This window comes from Alligator mississippiensis, chromosome 3 (genome assembly GCF_030867095.1).
Source record: "Alligator mississippiensis isolate rAllMis1 chromosome 3, rAllMis1, whole genome shotgun sequence".
In the NCBI taxonomy this organism is placed as follows: domain Eukaryota; kingdom Metazoa; phylum Chordata; order Crocodylia; family Alligatoridae; genus Alligator; species Alligator mississippiensis.
In genome coordinates, this window is record NC_081826.1 from 183,611,354 (window position 1) to 183,629,549 (window position 18,196).

At 44.6% G+C, this 18,196-nt stretch overlaps 1 long non-coding RNA gene across 2 annotated transcripts in view; it reads right to left on the reverse strand.

The window, feature by feature from the left end:
- The window catches only part of LOC132249485 (uncharacterized), an 81,272-nt gene that overhangs the window by 60,688 nt on the left and 2,388 nt on the right, over positions 1 to 18,196 (reverse strand). The gene's annotated exons all lie outside the window — the stretch shown is intronic.

Below are 18,196 nucleotides of genomic sequence, written 5' to 3' on the forward strand. Positions count from 1 at the left end.
CTAGATGCTGAAGAGATCATGGATGACTGGTGTCTCCCGAGTCTGGGGGGGCACCAGTGGGGCATGACCAGAGGAGGGGGTGGTACCCAGCCAGCGGCTGGTGACCAGGGAATGAAGGCTGCCCCCCAGTGGAGGCAGTTTCAGTGTGGGGCACTCCGTGCCCCCCCATGAGACAGAGTGCTCACTGTCAGGGGGCCACTGGCACTCTCAGGGGATGGGGCAAGTGCCTGCCCTACACATCGCCTATGGAAGAGATGATACTGGAAATGTGGTTTAAATCAGGCCACAGTTTGATAAGTTTAGGACAGCCAAGACAGCATTTCTAGTGCAGATTACCCTCCCTTTTGCAATCTATACCATCTAGGGTAAACTTCCCTCAGCCCTAATCCCCTGCAAACACTCAGTTTAGTCCTTGCATCATTTCAGGGAACTAACTTTCATATCATCATTGCAGGTTTTCAGTGTATAGTAAAAAGTGTTTGACCCCTTATTTTGCCCAGTGTTTAGTATCTTCAAACATATTCCCAACATTTTCTAGGGGATGCTCCTCTTAATCTTGCTTCAGTTTATCAGAGAACAAGATCCCTATTTGATAATCGTTTGTTATGGGTATCTGGCAGAAGGCAGCACCATGAACCTACTTTTGTTCTTTCTTACTTGATCAACACATCTAGATTGTTGAAAAAAAAAAAAAAAGGGGGGGGGCAGAGGAACGATTACCTCACCGAACCAGTCTACAATCAAAAGAAAAAAAAAACTTCTACTCCTACTGTAATTATAAAGAGTTTAAAAGTAAAAGTGTTATACTCTGTGTGAATCTACACATGCAAATAATCTGGGAGCATTTTACTCTTGAGTAAACTCTCCTGGGTATGTGTCTACATGTGCAGGGACATGGAGCCAGCTTTGCTGCTCTTAGCAGCAGACTGCTCCCACTCTTTCTGGCCCTGAAACAAGCCCCTGCAGTAGCCTGGGAGCCAGGAGACAGCTCTCTCCTGGTGGGGCTGGGACACCGTTCCCTGCCCCCAGGGATGGGCTATGTCACTGGAGCCTGAGCAAGGGCAATGTCCCCCTGCCCTGGCAGCGGGGAGCTCCCAGCCCCTACTTCATGATTGCAGGGCCCAAGTGCAAGATCCTTATCTTCCAGTGCTAGCTCCATGGTCCTGAGGCCAGCACTGGGAGATACAGTGCAGCCCAAGCCCTATGGTCATGAGGCCCAGGCTGGGAGATCCTTATCTCCCAGTGACAGCTCCATGGTTGTGGGGAAGAGAAAAAGATCTCTTAGCACTAGCTCCATAGTTGTGGGGCCAGTTCTGGGAGATCCTTCTGTCCCAGCATCAGCACCATGACTCTGGAACTGGTACTGAGAGATAAGGATCTCCCAGTCTATGACCACAGAGCTATCAATGGGAGGTAAGGATCTCCTAGTACTGACCCCATGACCATGAAGCTGGGGCTGGGAGAAAAGGATCTCCCAGTCCCAGCCCTGCAGTCATGGAGCAGGGGCTGGGAGCTCCTTGCTGCCGAGGTAGGGGAACATTGTTCCTGTCTGGGCTTCAGTGGCAAAGCCCACCCTGGCAAGAGGCAGCTACCAGGGGCAGGAAGCAATCTCTCACCCCCCACTCTCCAGCTGACTGGGAGCACATTTGCTCCTAGTCAGGTGCCTACATATACCACACTGCCATAAGTGATCTTGAGCAAATTTGCTACTTGCATTTGCAGGTAGCAAATTTACTCACAATTAAAGCCAATTACTTTGCAGTAAGCATCTTCATGTGTAGGTGTGGATGCTTACTGTAGCTCTACTGTGCATTTAAGCGTCTTGTGTACACACACCTCTTGCAATATAGGCAAGGAAAAGGGCTTATAAACCTTTCCTTTGGGAATCCTGGAGATGACTGTCTGGAACTAGTGAACCAAGAAAAGAACCCTCCCCCTCCTTGCCCCTTCCTTCTCACACACCTTAAACCAATGAGGCAGCTGAAAGGAAAAGTGGGGTAAAAGGGTCCTTAAAGAGGCCCAAATATTTTTCCCCAGCTAGTAGGGCTGTGTGAAATACCATCGTTTAGTTTTGATGTCTGTTTCACCATTTCAAAGGGACAGTGTTAAGTTTCATCATTTCGTTTTGAAGCAGTGTCCTGTTTTGTTTCGTCAAAGGTGTTTCACTGTTTTGATGAGTTTCGACATTCTACCCATAGGCTATAATGAGGAATCATGAAAATGCCTAAAACATTGCCATTTCTGGCCTGATTTGAGTGCCTTTGTTTCATTTTGAAGCTGTTTCAAAGCCTTTTTGTTTGTTTGTTTGTTTCAATTTTGCTGTTTCGAGCTCGAAATACGATGAAGCACCTTGCAAAATTTTGCGCAGACCTAATCTTGCCACCTCTAATTAACAGAAATTATTGTGACGATACCACAAAACAATTTACCAAACTGGAATAGATTGAAACCAAGAAAGTTCATCTCTGGAAACTAATAGAAATTTCTTTTGATCCAGATTTGGATATTTCGCATCATGCTAAAATATATTTGTAAATATAATATCCAATCTAACTTAATATCACCTTCAGCATCATAGAATTAAATATTCACCCTATTGTTCTGAAGCTGGATGACATTTATACACAGAAAAGCCTTAGGAAAACTTCTTCAGACTGCTGAAATGATAAATATATGCACCTCATAGGTGAAGTTTCTACAAGTTCCAGTTATTTATAATATGAAATGACAGTATTCACTTATACTGAAAGACTTATATCTTGATTATCTAATTCTAGAGAGAGAGAGAGATGTTAAATAGCATGGGGAATGTACCATTTTACTATTAAATATTTAGTCTGCATCCTGAAACCTTTTATTTATATTTTTAAAATACTAAGTGCATTCATTTGAGGTGTAATATCAAATCTGAGAAAATGAAGGAAAACTAAAACAAAAATGAATGTATGGGGTTATTAATACATTTTTCTAATGAACATCAAATTCAACCACTGTGATAATTTGATAACAATTTACAGTAACAGTACTGTCATATACTAATGACAGCTGTCGGGGCCGAGGGGCTGTGGCCAGCAGCCCGGGCACGTGGGCCGGGGAAAGGGTCGGCACGGCGAACTAGAATTAGGCACTGACGCGTAGAGGTTGATTAAAGATTGTTTTACTTACACCATAGGTGGTCGAGGTGCAGGCAGGAAAAACTTTCTTGAGTTGCAGTTACAAAAAAACCCACACACGTGGAGTTTGCTAGGCTCCACCAAAGACACACGAGCAGAGTTTGCTAGGCTCCGCTAAATGAACACGAACAGAGCTCTGGATACCACTCACGGACTTTGTTAGGCTCCGTGGACCGACCAAAATGAGAGTCCGAAAGGTGACTCTCCACGAGCGCGCAGGGTAGGGTACGTCGAGGGATCATGCGGCGACAGGGAGAGATTCTTGATGGGTGATCAAACCATTATTCGGTCCGAGATTTACGTAGAAGTCCACAAGGTAATCGTGGACTCCTTGCCGGAATTCTCTCGGATTTCTCCCGGAATTCTCGGAATCGGGGTTCTCAGGATCCTCCTGAGATTCTCGGAGATCTCCGACTTGGGCAGAAACTGCTCAAGCCTCTTATACAGCTAGCAAGCCAATCGCTAGCCGCCATGCGGGAATAATTTAGAAACGGCCAATAGTGGGAAACAAATTTACATACGGGTGGCGGGAACTCCTTTGCACCGGGGTTTTCTCTATGCAACTGAGAATTGCACCGTGCAAAGAAAGCTCCATGTGGCAGGAAATAATTCTGCAGTGCCGAAGCACACACAAAATCATACCCTTTGGGTCATGACAACAGCAACAAAAATCATTTTCTAAAAGTCATAAAATTATAGCTTAAATCATCCTCCGGTTCAGTTCTATGAGAACCACATGAATGATTCCAGGGCTAGAGAAAATGTCTTGCAGTGAGAAACTTTGAAAATTAAGTCCTTTAACTTATTAAAAAGATGACAGAGATCTCTTGAGTGGAGTGTATATGTGTAATGTGGCCTCCTTGGTGCCCATTATAAAGAAGGAAGGGAAAAGAGGAAAAGGCCATGTCAGAGGGATGACTCCGACAGAGGGATATAGCAGGTGTGGCAAGCCAGCAGGGGGAGTTCCTGCGTTGAGCCTCCCACCTCACTACGCCCGTCCACCTTCCAGACTCCACGCATCTCTCCAGGGGCACCTAAGCCCTGGCAGACCCCCTTTCAAGCCCTACTGCAGAGTCCGGGGGTAACGTGTGCTGCCACCACCCTGAGAAGGGACTGTCTGGGTCCTGTGTCTTCAGGGAAACACAGGCCTAATAGTCCTATGGGTACCCGACCCAATACAAGAACTTGGGTCACTTCCCCAAATCAGGGGCCAAAAAGGATAGTCTCCCTTAGTCCACAGACCCAAGGGGCCTCCTAGGCATAATTAAACCCACCCCTCAATAAGTCTCCTACACCAGTCACAAAGGAGAACTTTACTGGTTACAGAGGGCAGGGTTAGAATAGGGTACAGGGTAGAGCAATATCAGAGAAATCCCATAGAGCAAACTCCTGTGGCTGGGGTATGCTTTGATATCGCATCTGAGTTACTGCAAGCTATATATCTAGATAGATCTCAAGTGGCTTACTCACAAGTATCATCCAGAGGCTGTTGGAGATTCCCTCTGGAGGCAAGCAGTTCCTTGATCATGAGTTTTGAGAGAGAGAGCACAAGTTTCAGATGGTACTGCTCTTCTTTGTTCCTTGTACCCCTCTTGGCTGCTGCCCCTCCCTCCCCCCCCCGGGCAGTTCTTAACTTATATAGCCCTTGTGACCTCATTTACCTGGTCCAATGGAGACCACCACCTGTTGGCTGTGAGCCAACCAATTTGAAATACATCACTAGTTGCCAGGCAGACTCTAGCCCACCAGGAAGGAAGCCCCTCACCCAGGTATGTGATGCCAGGCACATAGGCAGAAGGAGCAGGTTTCCCCCCTCCCTCAGGAATGTATCCAGCTCAGGTTACCCAAGGAGATAAGGTAAGGATGTCTTTCTCTGCTGGGCCCATCCTAATCACAATTATCACATAGCAGAGTTTTTGGGGGAGAAACAAAGGTGGCTTTCTGCCACAGCAGGGATATAATAAAGGTGGTCATGGTCACTACTTTATGGGCTAATTGTATGACTCTGTTCTGCTGCTATACCATGCCCCATGCCTCACAGGTGTAATCACTCACTGATATTATCTTTTACTTAGCCCCTTCAATGGGATACTGGCACCTGGCCCCTATCTCCAGACCTATCACTTCCAAGGCCTGGCCTCCCCCCAAATCTGTCTGTTCCAAGACCCATCCTGGGTTCCCTAGGACCTCTTCCACCTGTTAGTCCCTCCCCAAACCTCTAGAGTGCTTCTTGCTGCACTCTGTGTTGGCATTCTGGAACTGCAGCCTTCCTGCTGGGCAATGTTCCCTCACTAGCCTCCAGGTCTTACTGCTGGCTTATCTCAGGACCTGGGCTTATTTCCTCCCTAAAGCCAGCCCCTTCTCCTGTGTCAGATGGCTGCAAATCAGACCAGGAACCACCTGCAGGCTGATGCAGCCATGGCTTGCCTGCCCCACCGCCCATGTTAAGGTTATTTAATACCTGGGAAAGGTAAGGTCTAACAACACTCTCACTGCCAAAGCTCTTCTTCCCTTTCCCTGCTCTCTCCCTTTCTTATATCCCTGTTAGGTGACATGGCCTGCATGTTATCAACAGAAGGAGGTGCAGGTGCTCACGCATAATATGCATCACACACCTCATTCATGAAGGGAAAATGTAGAATGCAAGCAGCTCTTTAAATCTACTGGACAAATGCACAGCAAAAAGCAATGGCTAGAAGCTGAAACCAGACAAATCTAAAGGGAAAATAAGGTTTCTGACTGAGTTATACTTAAGATGCGATTAACTAGCCACATATTCATTCAATTAGTAGTGTGATAAAATGTGGGATAAGCCACAAAGTTATCACAAAATATGTGTAATAACTCTGTGGTTGTTTCCTATCTTGCCTTTAACTGAACATATGGCAAGTGCTTCTAGGCTTTGGAGCATACTAAAGCCCTTCAAGATTGTTGTACACTCCAGAGGCTGGGAGCACTGGTGAATTGATCAGGGGCCCCCGCTAGGGAAGCGCATGGAGTCTTTGGCTCTGATGCACTGCCCCAGCTGGTTGTGCCTGTCAGCTGACCAGGGCTCCCAGCCAGGAGAGTGTTGGCTTCTTGCTGGTGCAGGGGGGGAGCCCAGGATCATGATCATAAGCTCTCCCTGACCCAGCATTATGGTGCAATGGTATCTGATGCTTGATCCCAAAATTGTGCCTCCTCTCATGCACACGTGGCATTACAGGAAGCACAACTGTTGGGACTGTGCATCAGATTTTATTGCACCTTTAATATATGTCATCAGCCTAAAACAGATTTTAAACAAGTGGGACAAAGAAAATGAAAATAATTATGTCTGTCATATCACATGTTAAAAAATAAAATCTGCTTTAATGTAGAAAGAGGATTAAGTTACAGAATGTGAACATATTTCAACCGTACAAACTTTAAGGGTGGTCAGATTGAGGAATAGAGTTTAGCTTTTTGAAAAGATAAGACAAAATTTGGGTCTGAGTACAGATTTCAAATTCCTGTAAAATGTATGCTTGTGTTCATGGGTTTTTTTCTGAACTTTTTTAAAAATGTGCAAGGTTCAGGGATTTTTTATACTTATAATTGTAAGTATCTTTGAAGAACAAACTTACAGCTGAACAGATTTAACTCTCCCTCACTGTTGCCATTTGTGTTTGCTAAACAGCCCTTGTATCTAGAAACATAACTCTTTCTTATCTTCAAGGCCTTTGTACTAATGTGATGAATCTTGTGAGCAGACAAAGTTGCTTCCCATTCAAGACGCTTTCATGAGTATATGTAAATTTTGGAATGTCTGAATAAATTGCTAACTGGATCAATACCAATTTAGATTTGAAAATAGTGCTAAATATCATTGAAAGAAAAGAAAAGAAGCAGTATCTCTGAGAATAGTATTAAGGCTTTGGGTGTGATTTATAAGCTCAGTGGCACAGACTTTTTAAATCACAGACTTGCTTTAAAAATTGTCTTGATTACTCATATAGGAACATAATATTTTGTATGTTAAGATTTTCAAATCTGGGTTTTTAAAAATTGAAACTTTGCGTTGATGTTAAGTTTAGCAGAATAGAAACAAAAATGAAAAACTTATAAGTTTTATGTAAAAAGGTAAAAATACAGTATTTTGATCTTGTTGAAATTGTTTCCCTCCCCACCCCAAAATGAGAATCTGACAAAAGCAACATGGTACCATGAATGTTTCATCCTGTCAAAACACCTTTTTCTGAAGGAAAAAGGAAAAACTTTTCATTGGAGAAATGTAGATCTGTTAGGTTTCTAACCACACTAGGTAGCTCAGTCTTCTAGTATATCTCTACTTAGTGGCCATATCTATACAAGACACTGACTGCGCTGTAGGCAGATACTACTGCACAGTAGCGTCACATGGCAAAAACTGTGATGGGACACTACCGCACAGTCGTATTAGGCTACTGCCCAGTAGCATCATAAAAAATGTTCATTGGTGCTCCTGTACAGTGACTCAGGTTACTGCACAGTCATCTACTACTTGTTTATACATTAAAATGTTTAAACTTCGCATAGTGCCATACAACTATCTATACTCAAGGGTTGCATCTACATGAGACACTGACTGCATAGTTGCTATTGGGCAGTCATTTAGTACTTGTATAGAAGAGTACTAAATGACTGCAGTAATGACTACACAGTCAGCATCTCATGTAGACACGGCCCTTGAGTATAAATAGTTGTATGGCACTACAGCAAGTTTAAACATTGTAATTAGTTTATTTTAATTAAGATATGTAATTATATTCCCCAATTATCCTTACTTGAGAAGGGAAGCATGTTCAAGCACCAGAGGTCATGAATACACTTCACCCCAACCCCAACAACCAGAGTTTGCTAACTCACTCCAGAACTCAAAACTTCACCCATGAATCTACTCTGGTCTCATCCCCGGTCCCCACTCTCAGACCCACAGAGGTAGAGGTGGGCAATTATTTTGGCTGGAGGGCCACTTAATGAGTTACGATGATCTGTCAAGGGCTACCTGCATAAAAAATTTTCAGAAGATTTAATTTCAACAAAGTATAGATAAAAAAACCCCAAATCATATACTAAAAATCAAACAGCTACTATAGCATATTTTAATTTTATTAAAAAAAAAATTGTGTCCTGATTTATGTTTTTGTGAGTAGTGTACATAGAGGCAATTGCATGATAGCTCAAAATAAACTCTTACTCTCATATATTGAGTGTGTGGGGGTGTCTGCATGGAAGATGGGTGGGGGAGCATACACATGCATATGCACATGTGCTCAGCCCCCCGATTTTTTTCTCCCTCTACCCCCAGTTCCCTAGCCATTTCCATTGTCCTCCACTGGACTCTAATTTGTCCATATCCTTTCTGTAATGGGGACCCAAAACTGGATACATACTGCAGATGCCTCACCAGTGCTGAATAGAGGGGAACAATACTTTCCCTTAATCTGCTGTGTATGTCTCTCTGCCTGGTCCCAGTTACTGGTTGGGGATTGAGGCGGGGAGAGGGGCAGGGGAAAAGGGCACGTGCAACAGAACTCTCCCCAGTCTGTTGCAGGTTTAGGTGAGCCCCCCACCCCATCTGACCTGCAGCTGCTCCTGAATCCTCTGTGTGAGGTTGGGCTTCACCCACTCCTGCCTAGAGTAGCCTGCACTGTGCTTCTACCTGCTCTTGCCCTATGCTTGCCAGGCAGTACTGTCCTGGCCCTGGTCCGCATGCACAGCTTCCCAAAGGGGCTGCTCCTGATGCGACTGCAGCCACTCAGGAACTTTTTAGTTCTCCCCACCTCCAGCAGATCCTCCTCCTCTGGAGTGAAGGATGAGTCCAGATTAGCTTCACAGATTAATTTCTGGCTCTGGAAGGCAGCATTTGATAGGGCATGCTCAGGCTTTCCAGTGCCGGGGAAGTAATATAAAAGCCCTGAGTCATTCCTTTTAAAAACTGGATATGGTTGGGGAGTCCTCCATTTTAAATTCTGGATGCAACATGAAATGAGGGCCTAGCCACTAGCTTATAGGATATCTTGGCATTGGGCTCCCTCTCTTCTATTTTGAATGGAATAACTTATTCATTGGAACAGGAACTGGAATCAGATTTTCCATATCCCAGGTGACTTTGCCAACTGAAAAACTACTGACTAAAATGAAGCAGGTGATTCTACCACCCCTTCCAACTGTCTTTTTGTGTAGAAAAGGGGTAGACTGGCATCTACCTCCAGCATATAGGGCACATCTACATAAGACACTTTACTGCACAGTAGATTAATCTATTGTGCAGTAAAGCATCACCGTGTACACGTGTGTGGCATTTACTGTGAAATAAATTAGTCTACTGTGCAGTTAGCTAGTACCTGTAGATACAAGTACTAGTTTAACTGTGCATTAGCTACTGCACAGTAGCACACATGTAGATGCTCCCAGTTAGCCACACCAACAGAGGGTCAGCCTTCTGCCTGGGGCAGAGCCAAATGGCTTGGAATTCCTCTAGCCATGTGGAAGGGATGCTTCCATAACTGGCCCAGGTTGGCCTGCAGACCCCTGGACTGACCTCTGGGGCCTGTGTCTCCAGCTGCCTGGCCCCCAGGCAGTGTGCCCCTCTGCTGTGGGCATGTGGCAATCCCCGACAACACCCAGGGTCCCTGTCTGAGTCCTCTGGGAAAGGACTGCCAGGGAGAGGTGAGGGGACTGTCACCAGCTCTTCAGCAAGGTCAGGTGGGAGCCCCTCACCCCCTGATCCTGGGTGCCAGAGGCCTGGTGGAGCAGGAGAAAACTGCCTGGCCTGTAGGGAGGAGAAAGGGGGTTAGTTGGTTAGGAGCTTCTGTGGCAGCTGCCAGCAGGATCTAGCCCTGGCCTGGCTTGGATAGGGGACAGGGAAGGCAGGCTGCCTGCCACAGGTGGCAAGTGGTCCACATGCCCCTGCGGAGGGAGCAGAGATGGAAGGCTCGGCTGGAGGCCAACTACGGACCCATCCAGCCAACTTACTTTGTCCCTGGGCAACTGTGTGCACACGACTCCTGATTTGAGGCTGGGTGGTGCACAACTCCTTGGTACAGTGCATATTATCTCTGAAATGTTGCAAACTCTTACAAGGAGCCTCTCTGTCTTGGTTTTGCAGGTCTAGCAGCTGCACATGGGGGAGAACCACCAGCTGCCAGTGAGGATGTCTGCAGCGATACCACCACTCTTGGCCAGCACCTTCCACATGCACTGCCTCCTCCAGTGATGCACACAGGACCACACCCTCCTCCTACTGGACCAGCTGGTCACAGTGACAGAGGAATGGCTGGCAGATTCATGGGCTTAGATAGCCCAGGACCTGGAGTGAGAAAGGGACCTGGAGGACCATGCCTTCCAGGACATGCTTCTCACCCTCAAGAAGAGGCACATCGCCTTCCTTGAGAGGATTATCAAGGTCCAGGAGTGCCAGGCCACCATGGTGGTCTGGTAAGCTTGTTTAACGAGCTTTAGTTAAAGCGTCTCTGCCACCATTTTGAAATGTGAGGACACTGAATACATAAAATGCTGCAGCACACTGGAGTGTTCTGATTACTCAAGTCTGCTCTGAGATTAATCTCAGAGCAGACTAATCTAGTCTGCTCCAATGCATTCTAAATCAGAATGCATCGGAGCACATGTAGATATACCCTTTGATGCTCAGCTTTTCAGTGACTGAATGCATTTGTCAAACCTGATGAACAATGCCTCACATTCAAAAGCTTGGCTAACTCTATCCTAAATATATTGTTAAGGAAAAAAAAAAAAAATCACCTTAAGAAATCCTTGCCTTTTGTATAATTTCTGGATCATGATGGCTACAACATTACTCTAAAACTACCATAAAGGTCTTTGTGAATCTGGGTTTCAGTCTCTAGGAAGTAATTTGTATGAGATCAGGTGCAGGCAAATGTTCTATGCAGCTTCTATGCCACTGAGCTTCCAGGCAGCTCTGAAGCTGGTTTAGCACGCTTCAGAATAAGAACATGCTCAGGCCACATTGATCTTCTACTCCCAAATCTTGTTTGTAACACTTCAATGCCAAGAACGTTATGTGGAAACACTAAGATGGTGAAACAAACCCTAAATGTTTAATATACTGCTCTCTGAAGCCTTGTTATAGTGCAATGTTTAACTTTATAAAACTGCCTTTCTTAAAATTATCATTGCATTTGCTTGCCTACTTTCAAGAGTGTTAATCTCCAACACAGCAGCAGGGAATTTACCTCCCATCATGTACATTGGCCATCATGTACTTTATTTTCAAGAGATTAGATAATTGATTGTGTTCTTCCTTGGAGTAAATCAAAGCTTATCAACACAATTGCTTTGGTTTCAAAGGCTTTGTAAAAAGAAATCCCACATATTGATTTGTTTAGGAATAGAGGACAACAGCAGATGCAGGAGTATAGTGAAAATGATTCAGGAAAGCTGAAGTTGTCAAAAGGACAGGGAAACGCAACAATTTAGAAGGGATTTTTGAAAGGGTTGATATTCCCAATATCCAAGGTTTTAATTAAGTTATAGGATTTCCTTTTGATGATATAATTTTTAATAGTAATCTGATTTTTTACACCGCTTAAAATAGCTAATAAACAGCACAAAGGAAGAGTGGATTTCTTTAAATAACAGAATTATCTATTTACATAATTTTCAAGACAACAGTAACTCTTACCTTATTGATAAAAATAGCACTTTCTTGAATGCAAGTAGCAACTGAAATACCAAAAGATCTTCAACACTTCAAAAACGTATATCGTTCCCATCCCAGAGATCCGGCAGTTTGCATCTCCTCTCTTCAGAAAATAATTGGGGCCACTACACAATGATTAATTGGTGCAGTGAGATGCAAGTGAAAGAGTTGAATTAAGAGATAGTACCTTCTAATGGATATTTTTGTGAGTGTAAGAATTGAAGATGAATCCTGGGAAACAAGAAAAGTGAAAGGTTTCAATTCCCACCCCCCAAGAACATTAATAAATGGTTTTGTTTCTTTTTCATACAATAGCTTATGTTGTTTCAAGGACTCTAAAGAACATTACATTCTGGACTTGGATATCTATGACACACTAGTGTGTCCAGGTCAGAGGAGGTAGAAGGGAAATTACGTTTTGCCACCAGAAACAAACCCTGGTCTTCTGAGATGCTTTCAGACGAATTGCCTAGGATTGATGCGAGTCCCTTTTTCTTCCTTGAGGACTTGACAGCATCTCAATACTGTCCTTTTTTCACAAATCTACTTGTTCAGCTCCAGTGGTGGCAGCAGTCATATGAGTGTGAGTTTTGATACATGACTGTCATTGTTGTTAATTGAGGTGATACCAGCTGTTGGGGATATAGTTTGACCTGTAAAAAATATACCTTATACAGCTTGCAAGGGACTTCATACTTCAGTGAAACATGGATTTTCCAGAAAAAAATATCAGGTCATTGAAATTAAAATCTTTTGTGGAAGCATCTTGGTTTTAATTAAATTTCACTGAAATGACGGTTTCCACAACAGCCTGCAGTCTGGAAGATCTCGCCTTGGACTGGAGCATCAAGGATTACAGATTATCCTAGAACAAGTTTCCTAGGACCTTGAAAGCCCTGGCCTAACCATGGGCTTAGAAGGCACTTTTACACATGTGCCAGGGGGTGGCGCTTTAATTGGAGTGGCTCCAAGTTCTGCTTTAAAGAGCTGCTGCAGCTCATGTATCAGTGTCCCTATGCTTAAAAATGACAGCGGGGGCACTTAAACTAAAGCTTGTTCAACAAGCTTTAGTTCAAGTGTCCCTGCTGACATTTTTAAGTGTAGGGATTGCTGATGCATGAAATGCTTGAGGCTGCTGGAGCGCAGTAATTGCCATGCTCCAGCAGACTTAATTAACAGAGCGCTCTGATGCACTGTAATTACAGCACATTGGAGCAGCCTCTGCTCTTGTATATGGATACCCAGAGTTTCTACATTCCCTGTAGCTAGGAGTCAGAGCTGCTAACACTTCTGTGTTTTGGAAATATTTCAAACGAAAATGTTCTCATGTTTCCTGAGAAGTAAGGGCAATCAACTAGTTACCTCCGGTGCCTGTACATGAAAACATGGAGCCTGGGAAACAAGCAGGAAGAATTGGAAGTCCTCGCACAGTCACAGAACTATGATGTGGTTGGAATAACAGAGATTTGGTTGGACAGCTTGTATGACTGGAACATTGTCATGGATGCATACAAGCTGTTCAGGAAGGACAGGCAGGGGAGAAATGGAGGAGGAGTTGCACTTTATGTAAAAGAGCTATACAATTGCTCAGAGCTCCAGTATGAAACTGGAGATAGGCCTGTTGAAAGTCTCTGTGTTAAGGTTAGAGAGGAGAGCAACAAGGGTGATGTTGTGGTGGGGGTCTATAGACAACCAGACCAGGAGGAAGTGGTGCATGAAGCTTTCTTCAAACAGCTAGCGGAAGTTTCCCAATAACAGGACCTGGTTCTCATGGGGTTATGTCGGTAGCAAGAGGAGGATGAGAGGAAGTGTTGGTTCCTTACTGAATGGGGGAGGCAACCTTGTGACGGAGGAGGCAGAAAAGGCTGAAGTGCTAAATTCCTTCTTCGCAGGTAAGGTCAGTTCCTAGATTACTATACCAGGCAGTACAGGTTGGGGAGGGGTGAGCAACCAACAGTGTTAAAAGAGCAGGTTAGGGACTATTTAGAAAAGTTGGACATATACAAATCCATGGACCCGGAAGGGATGTATCCAAGGGTGCTGAGGGACTTGGCTAATGAGATTACAGAGCCATTGGCCATAATCCTTGAAAACTCATGGCTATCAGGAGTGGTCCTAGATGATTGAAGAAGGGCAAACATAGTGCCCATATTTAAGGAAGGGAAGGAGGAGGATCCAGGGACCTACAGACCAGTCAGCCTCACCTCAGTCCCTAGAAAAATCATGGAGCAGGTCCACAAGGAATCCATTCCTAAGCACTTGGAAGAGAAGAAGGTGATTAGGAACAGTCAGCATGGATTCACCTAGGGAAAGCCATGCCTGACCAACCTCATTGCCTTCTATGATGTGGTGACTGAATCTGTGGATGCAGGAAACCAGTGAATGTGATATCTTGATTTTAGCAAAGCTTTTGATACAGTCTCCCACAACATTCTTCCAGATAAACTAAGGAAGTACAGGCTGAATGAATAGTAGATAGAAAACTGTGGTAAGGTGAATAGAAAACTGACTGGAGTATCAGGCTCAGAGAGGACTAATCAATGACTTGATGTCTAGTTTCATAGACATTAGGGCTGGAAGGGACCTCAAAAGATCATTAGTTCCAGCCCCCTGCCCCAGGGGTAGGAAGTCAGCAGGGGTCATAGGATCCCAGCAAGATAAACATCCAAATTTCTCTTGAAGGTATTCGAAGTAGGTGCTTGAACTACCTCCGGTGGCAGTCTATTCCAAACCTTGGGGGCTCGGACAGTAAAGAAGTCCTTTCTTATGTCCAGCCTGAAATGGTCAAGGAGAAGTTTCTGACCATTTGACCTTGTCATCCCTTGGGATGCTCTGGAGAACAGACATTCCCCCTGATCCTGGTGAGCACCCCTGATAAACTTATAGGCAGCCACCAGATCATCCCTGAGCCTGCACCTTTCCAGGCTGAAGAGTCCCATAGTTCTCAGCCTCTCATCATAAGGTCCGTTTTCCTGATCACGCGTGTGGCTCTCCTCTGTATTCTGTCAAGCTTCTCCACATCCTTTTTGAATTGTGGAGTCCCAAACTGGATGCAGTACTCCACCTGTGGCCTCACCAAGGCCAAGTACAACGGGAGAATGACATCCTGGGATTTGCCTGAGAAGCATCTGTGGATGAAAGCCAACGTTTTGCTCGCTTTACTAGCCGCAGCATCACATTGAAGGCTCATGTTCATCTTGTGGTCTAGTTGGCAACTACTATCAAGTGGAGTGCTCCAGGGGATGGTTCTGGGGTTGCTTTTATTCAATGTCTTCGTCAATGACCTGGAAGATGGCATAGAGTGCACCCTCAGGAAGTCTGTAGATGACACGAAGCTGCAGGGAGTAGTAGATATGCTGGAGGGTATGGCTACGATTCAATGACCTAGACAAATTGGAGGTTTGGGCCAAAAGGTCTCAGTAGGATTGTTTCCAGCAGGTCAAGGGAAGTGATTATTCTCCTCCATTAAACACTGGTGAGGCCACATCTGGAGTAGTGTGTTCAGTTTGGGGCCCCCACTACAGAAAGGATGTGGACAAATTGGAGAGATTCCAGCAGAGGGCAACAAAACAGTGAGGGGGACATAACTTATGAGGCAAGACTGAGGGAACTGGACTTATGTTGTCTAGAGAAGAGGAGACTGAGAGGGGACTAAATAGCAGCCTTCAAATACCTGAAGTGGGGTTCTAAAGAGGATGTAGCTAGACTGTTCTCAGTTGTGACAAATGATAGAACAAGGAGCAATGGTCTCAAGTTGCACCAAGGGAAGTTTAGGTTAGATATCAGGAAAAAAATTGCTTACTGGGAGGGTAGTAAAACACTGGAACAGATTACCCAGAGAGGTGGTGAAATCTCCATACATGGAGGTTTTTAGGACCTGCCTAGACAAAGCTCTGGCTGGGATGATCTAGCTGGGGATGTTCCTGCCTTGACCAGGGGGGTGAACTACATGACCTCCTAAGGTCTCTTCCACCCCTCATTTTCTATGATTATATCATTTTATGATTTGGTATTTGCAGAAACAGATTTTTTTCAGCATTGCCATTCTCTAGGAAATTTAGAAAATTTACTGGGTTTTTGTTTCAAATACAAACACAACCTTTACTGACATCATGGAATTGTCTATAGCATAGAAACTGAGTTTTGACCATATCATGCCCAGAACTGAAGACAACTCATTCTCAGCTTTCCAGCCCAAGAGGTAATTCCAGTAGCTTCAGATTTACCCTATGCATTTTTCCTAGCCACAACTGTCTGTGGGAGCCCAATATGCACATAGAAAGATGAAGGTGCACATGTAGCTGTTTAGACATACCCTGACTGAGTAGCAGGTTGGTCCTGTACCAACTGCTAATATCTATATGTGGGAATAAGCCACAACTAACCATTTAAACTAGCTCTCCAGCTATTTCCAGGATGTTAAAACAAATCTATAGCCACAAATCATGGCCTGTTCTGGGCATGAGAGGGAAGGTGGCAATACAGTTAATAAAGAGTGGCAAAACCTGCCACAATAGAAATGCCATTTTTGGTCCTGCAAATGGGTGATGGAGGCAGATCTTAGGTATATTAAAGATACGTGCTATCCTAGGAAGAGGGTTGATGTATTTTATGTCTCGTCTCAAAGCAGCTGTGGAACCAAGTAGGAGATTTGGCCTCAAAGACATAACTAAAACTCTCTTTGAGAGAAGCTCTTGTTGCATTCTTGCATCTATGAGGGTTATAGCAAAAACATAGTTCAGCCTTTAACTGAAAGAAAAAAAAAATTTCCTGTACAATACCTTGCTCATTAATGAAACATCCCATGTAATGGAGTAAATACTTCTCTTTTTCAAATTAGCATCATAGTTTTCTTTAATAAGATAAAGTATGGGAATGATAAACTGGTTTCTTAGAACTAGCTAGTTGTAAAGTACAATGCATTGTATTGGAAAGGTGAATGGTACATTTTAAAATTAAAAATCCATAATGTTATAAAACCTCTCTCTATCATAGTTCTAAATTACCTAATAAAAATTCCCAAATGTTCAGTACAAGCACTTTGAAATTTCTCACCCTTCATAGTCATCATAAAGTATTGAAAGGAGTTTCTTATTAAATACTACTTGTGTAAACCAGTTTCATTCAGCCTAGTATTACATACAGCATCCACCTATCCATTTATTCATTCAGATATATCTATATCTGCTGTAAAATTCATCCTGTCTTCACAGTTAGTAATGACAGAACTCCTTGATCATAAATATTCAACAAAGTGTGACATGTTAGAACATATAGGCTACCGATATATTAAACATATTATATGTATTTCTTATTTAAATTACATTTAATGTATTTAGTTAGATGTAATTAATTAAAATGTATTTAATTAGATGTAAACTAGGGGTTACAGTGGACAATAAGCTGAATATGAGCCAACAATAGGCACTTGTTGCCAAGAAGGCTAACAGCATACTGGGCTGCATTAGTAGGAGTGTTGCCAGCCGATTGAGGGAAGTGATTATTCCCCTGTAGTTGGCACTGGTGAGGCCACATCTGGAGTATGTATCCAGTTTTGGGCTCCCCACTACAGAAAGGATATGGACAAATTAGAGAGAGTTCAGTGGTGGGCAATGGAAATGGCTAGGGGGCTGGGGCCATAGGTGGAGGGAGAAAAAAAATTTGGGGGCTGAGTGTACATGCATATGCATGTGTATGGCTCCCCTCCTCTGGGAAAGTCTTTGGAGGAAAGGGTGGGGGCAAACTGGGGCTGGGCAGGGATTGGGAGGGAGTAGAGCAGAGCTGGGATCAGAGCCAGGGCCTGTTGAACCTGTGTGACCACCCCTTCCCCTGTACCTGGGGTCTTTGCCTAGTGCTGACAGGCCCTGTGACCTACTGCCTCTCAGCTGGGGGCTGGAGTGGGGACAGTCTCAGCTGCACCACTGGGCTGGAGCTGCTGGAATCCCCATGCACCTGCCCCTCCCCCCCCCGAGTTGTCCCCGGGAAGAGCTCAATGCCACCACTGCTTTGAAAGCAGCGCAATGCAGTGCCATGTGCATCCTGCCTGCGTGGGCTGGGCAGTGAGGCACATGGCGCTGCACCATGCCACTTTCAAAGCAGTGGCAGCAGCGAGACAGAGGCAGGGAGCAGAGGCTGAGCTCAGCTCGAAGCTGAGGCCCGCCCTTGCCATGTGCAGAGATTGGGGTGGGGGAGATACATGCCTCCACCCCTTCCTTCCCAGTGCTATAGCAGCTGTGGGAAAACCGCCAGGCTCTGATTGTCTCATGAACCAGCCCAACTGGGGCTGTATTTACTGTGAATGGTGTCCCAGCCAGGTCATGGGACAATCCCCATAGTGCAG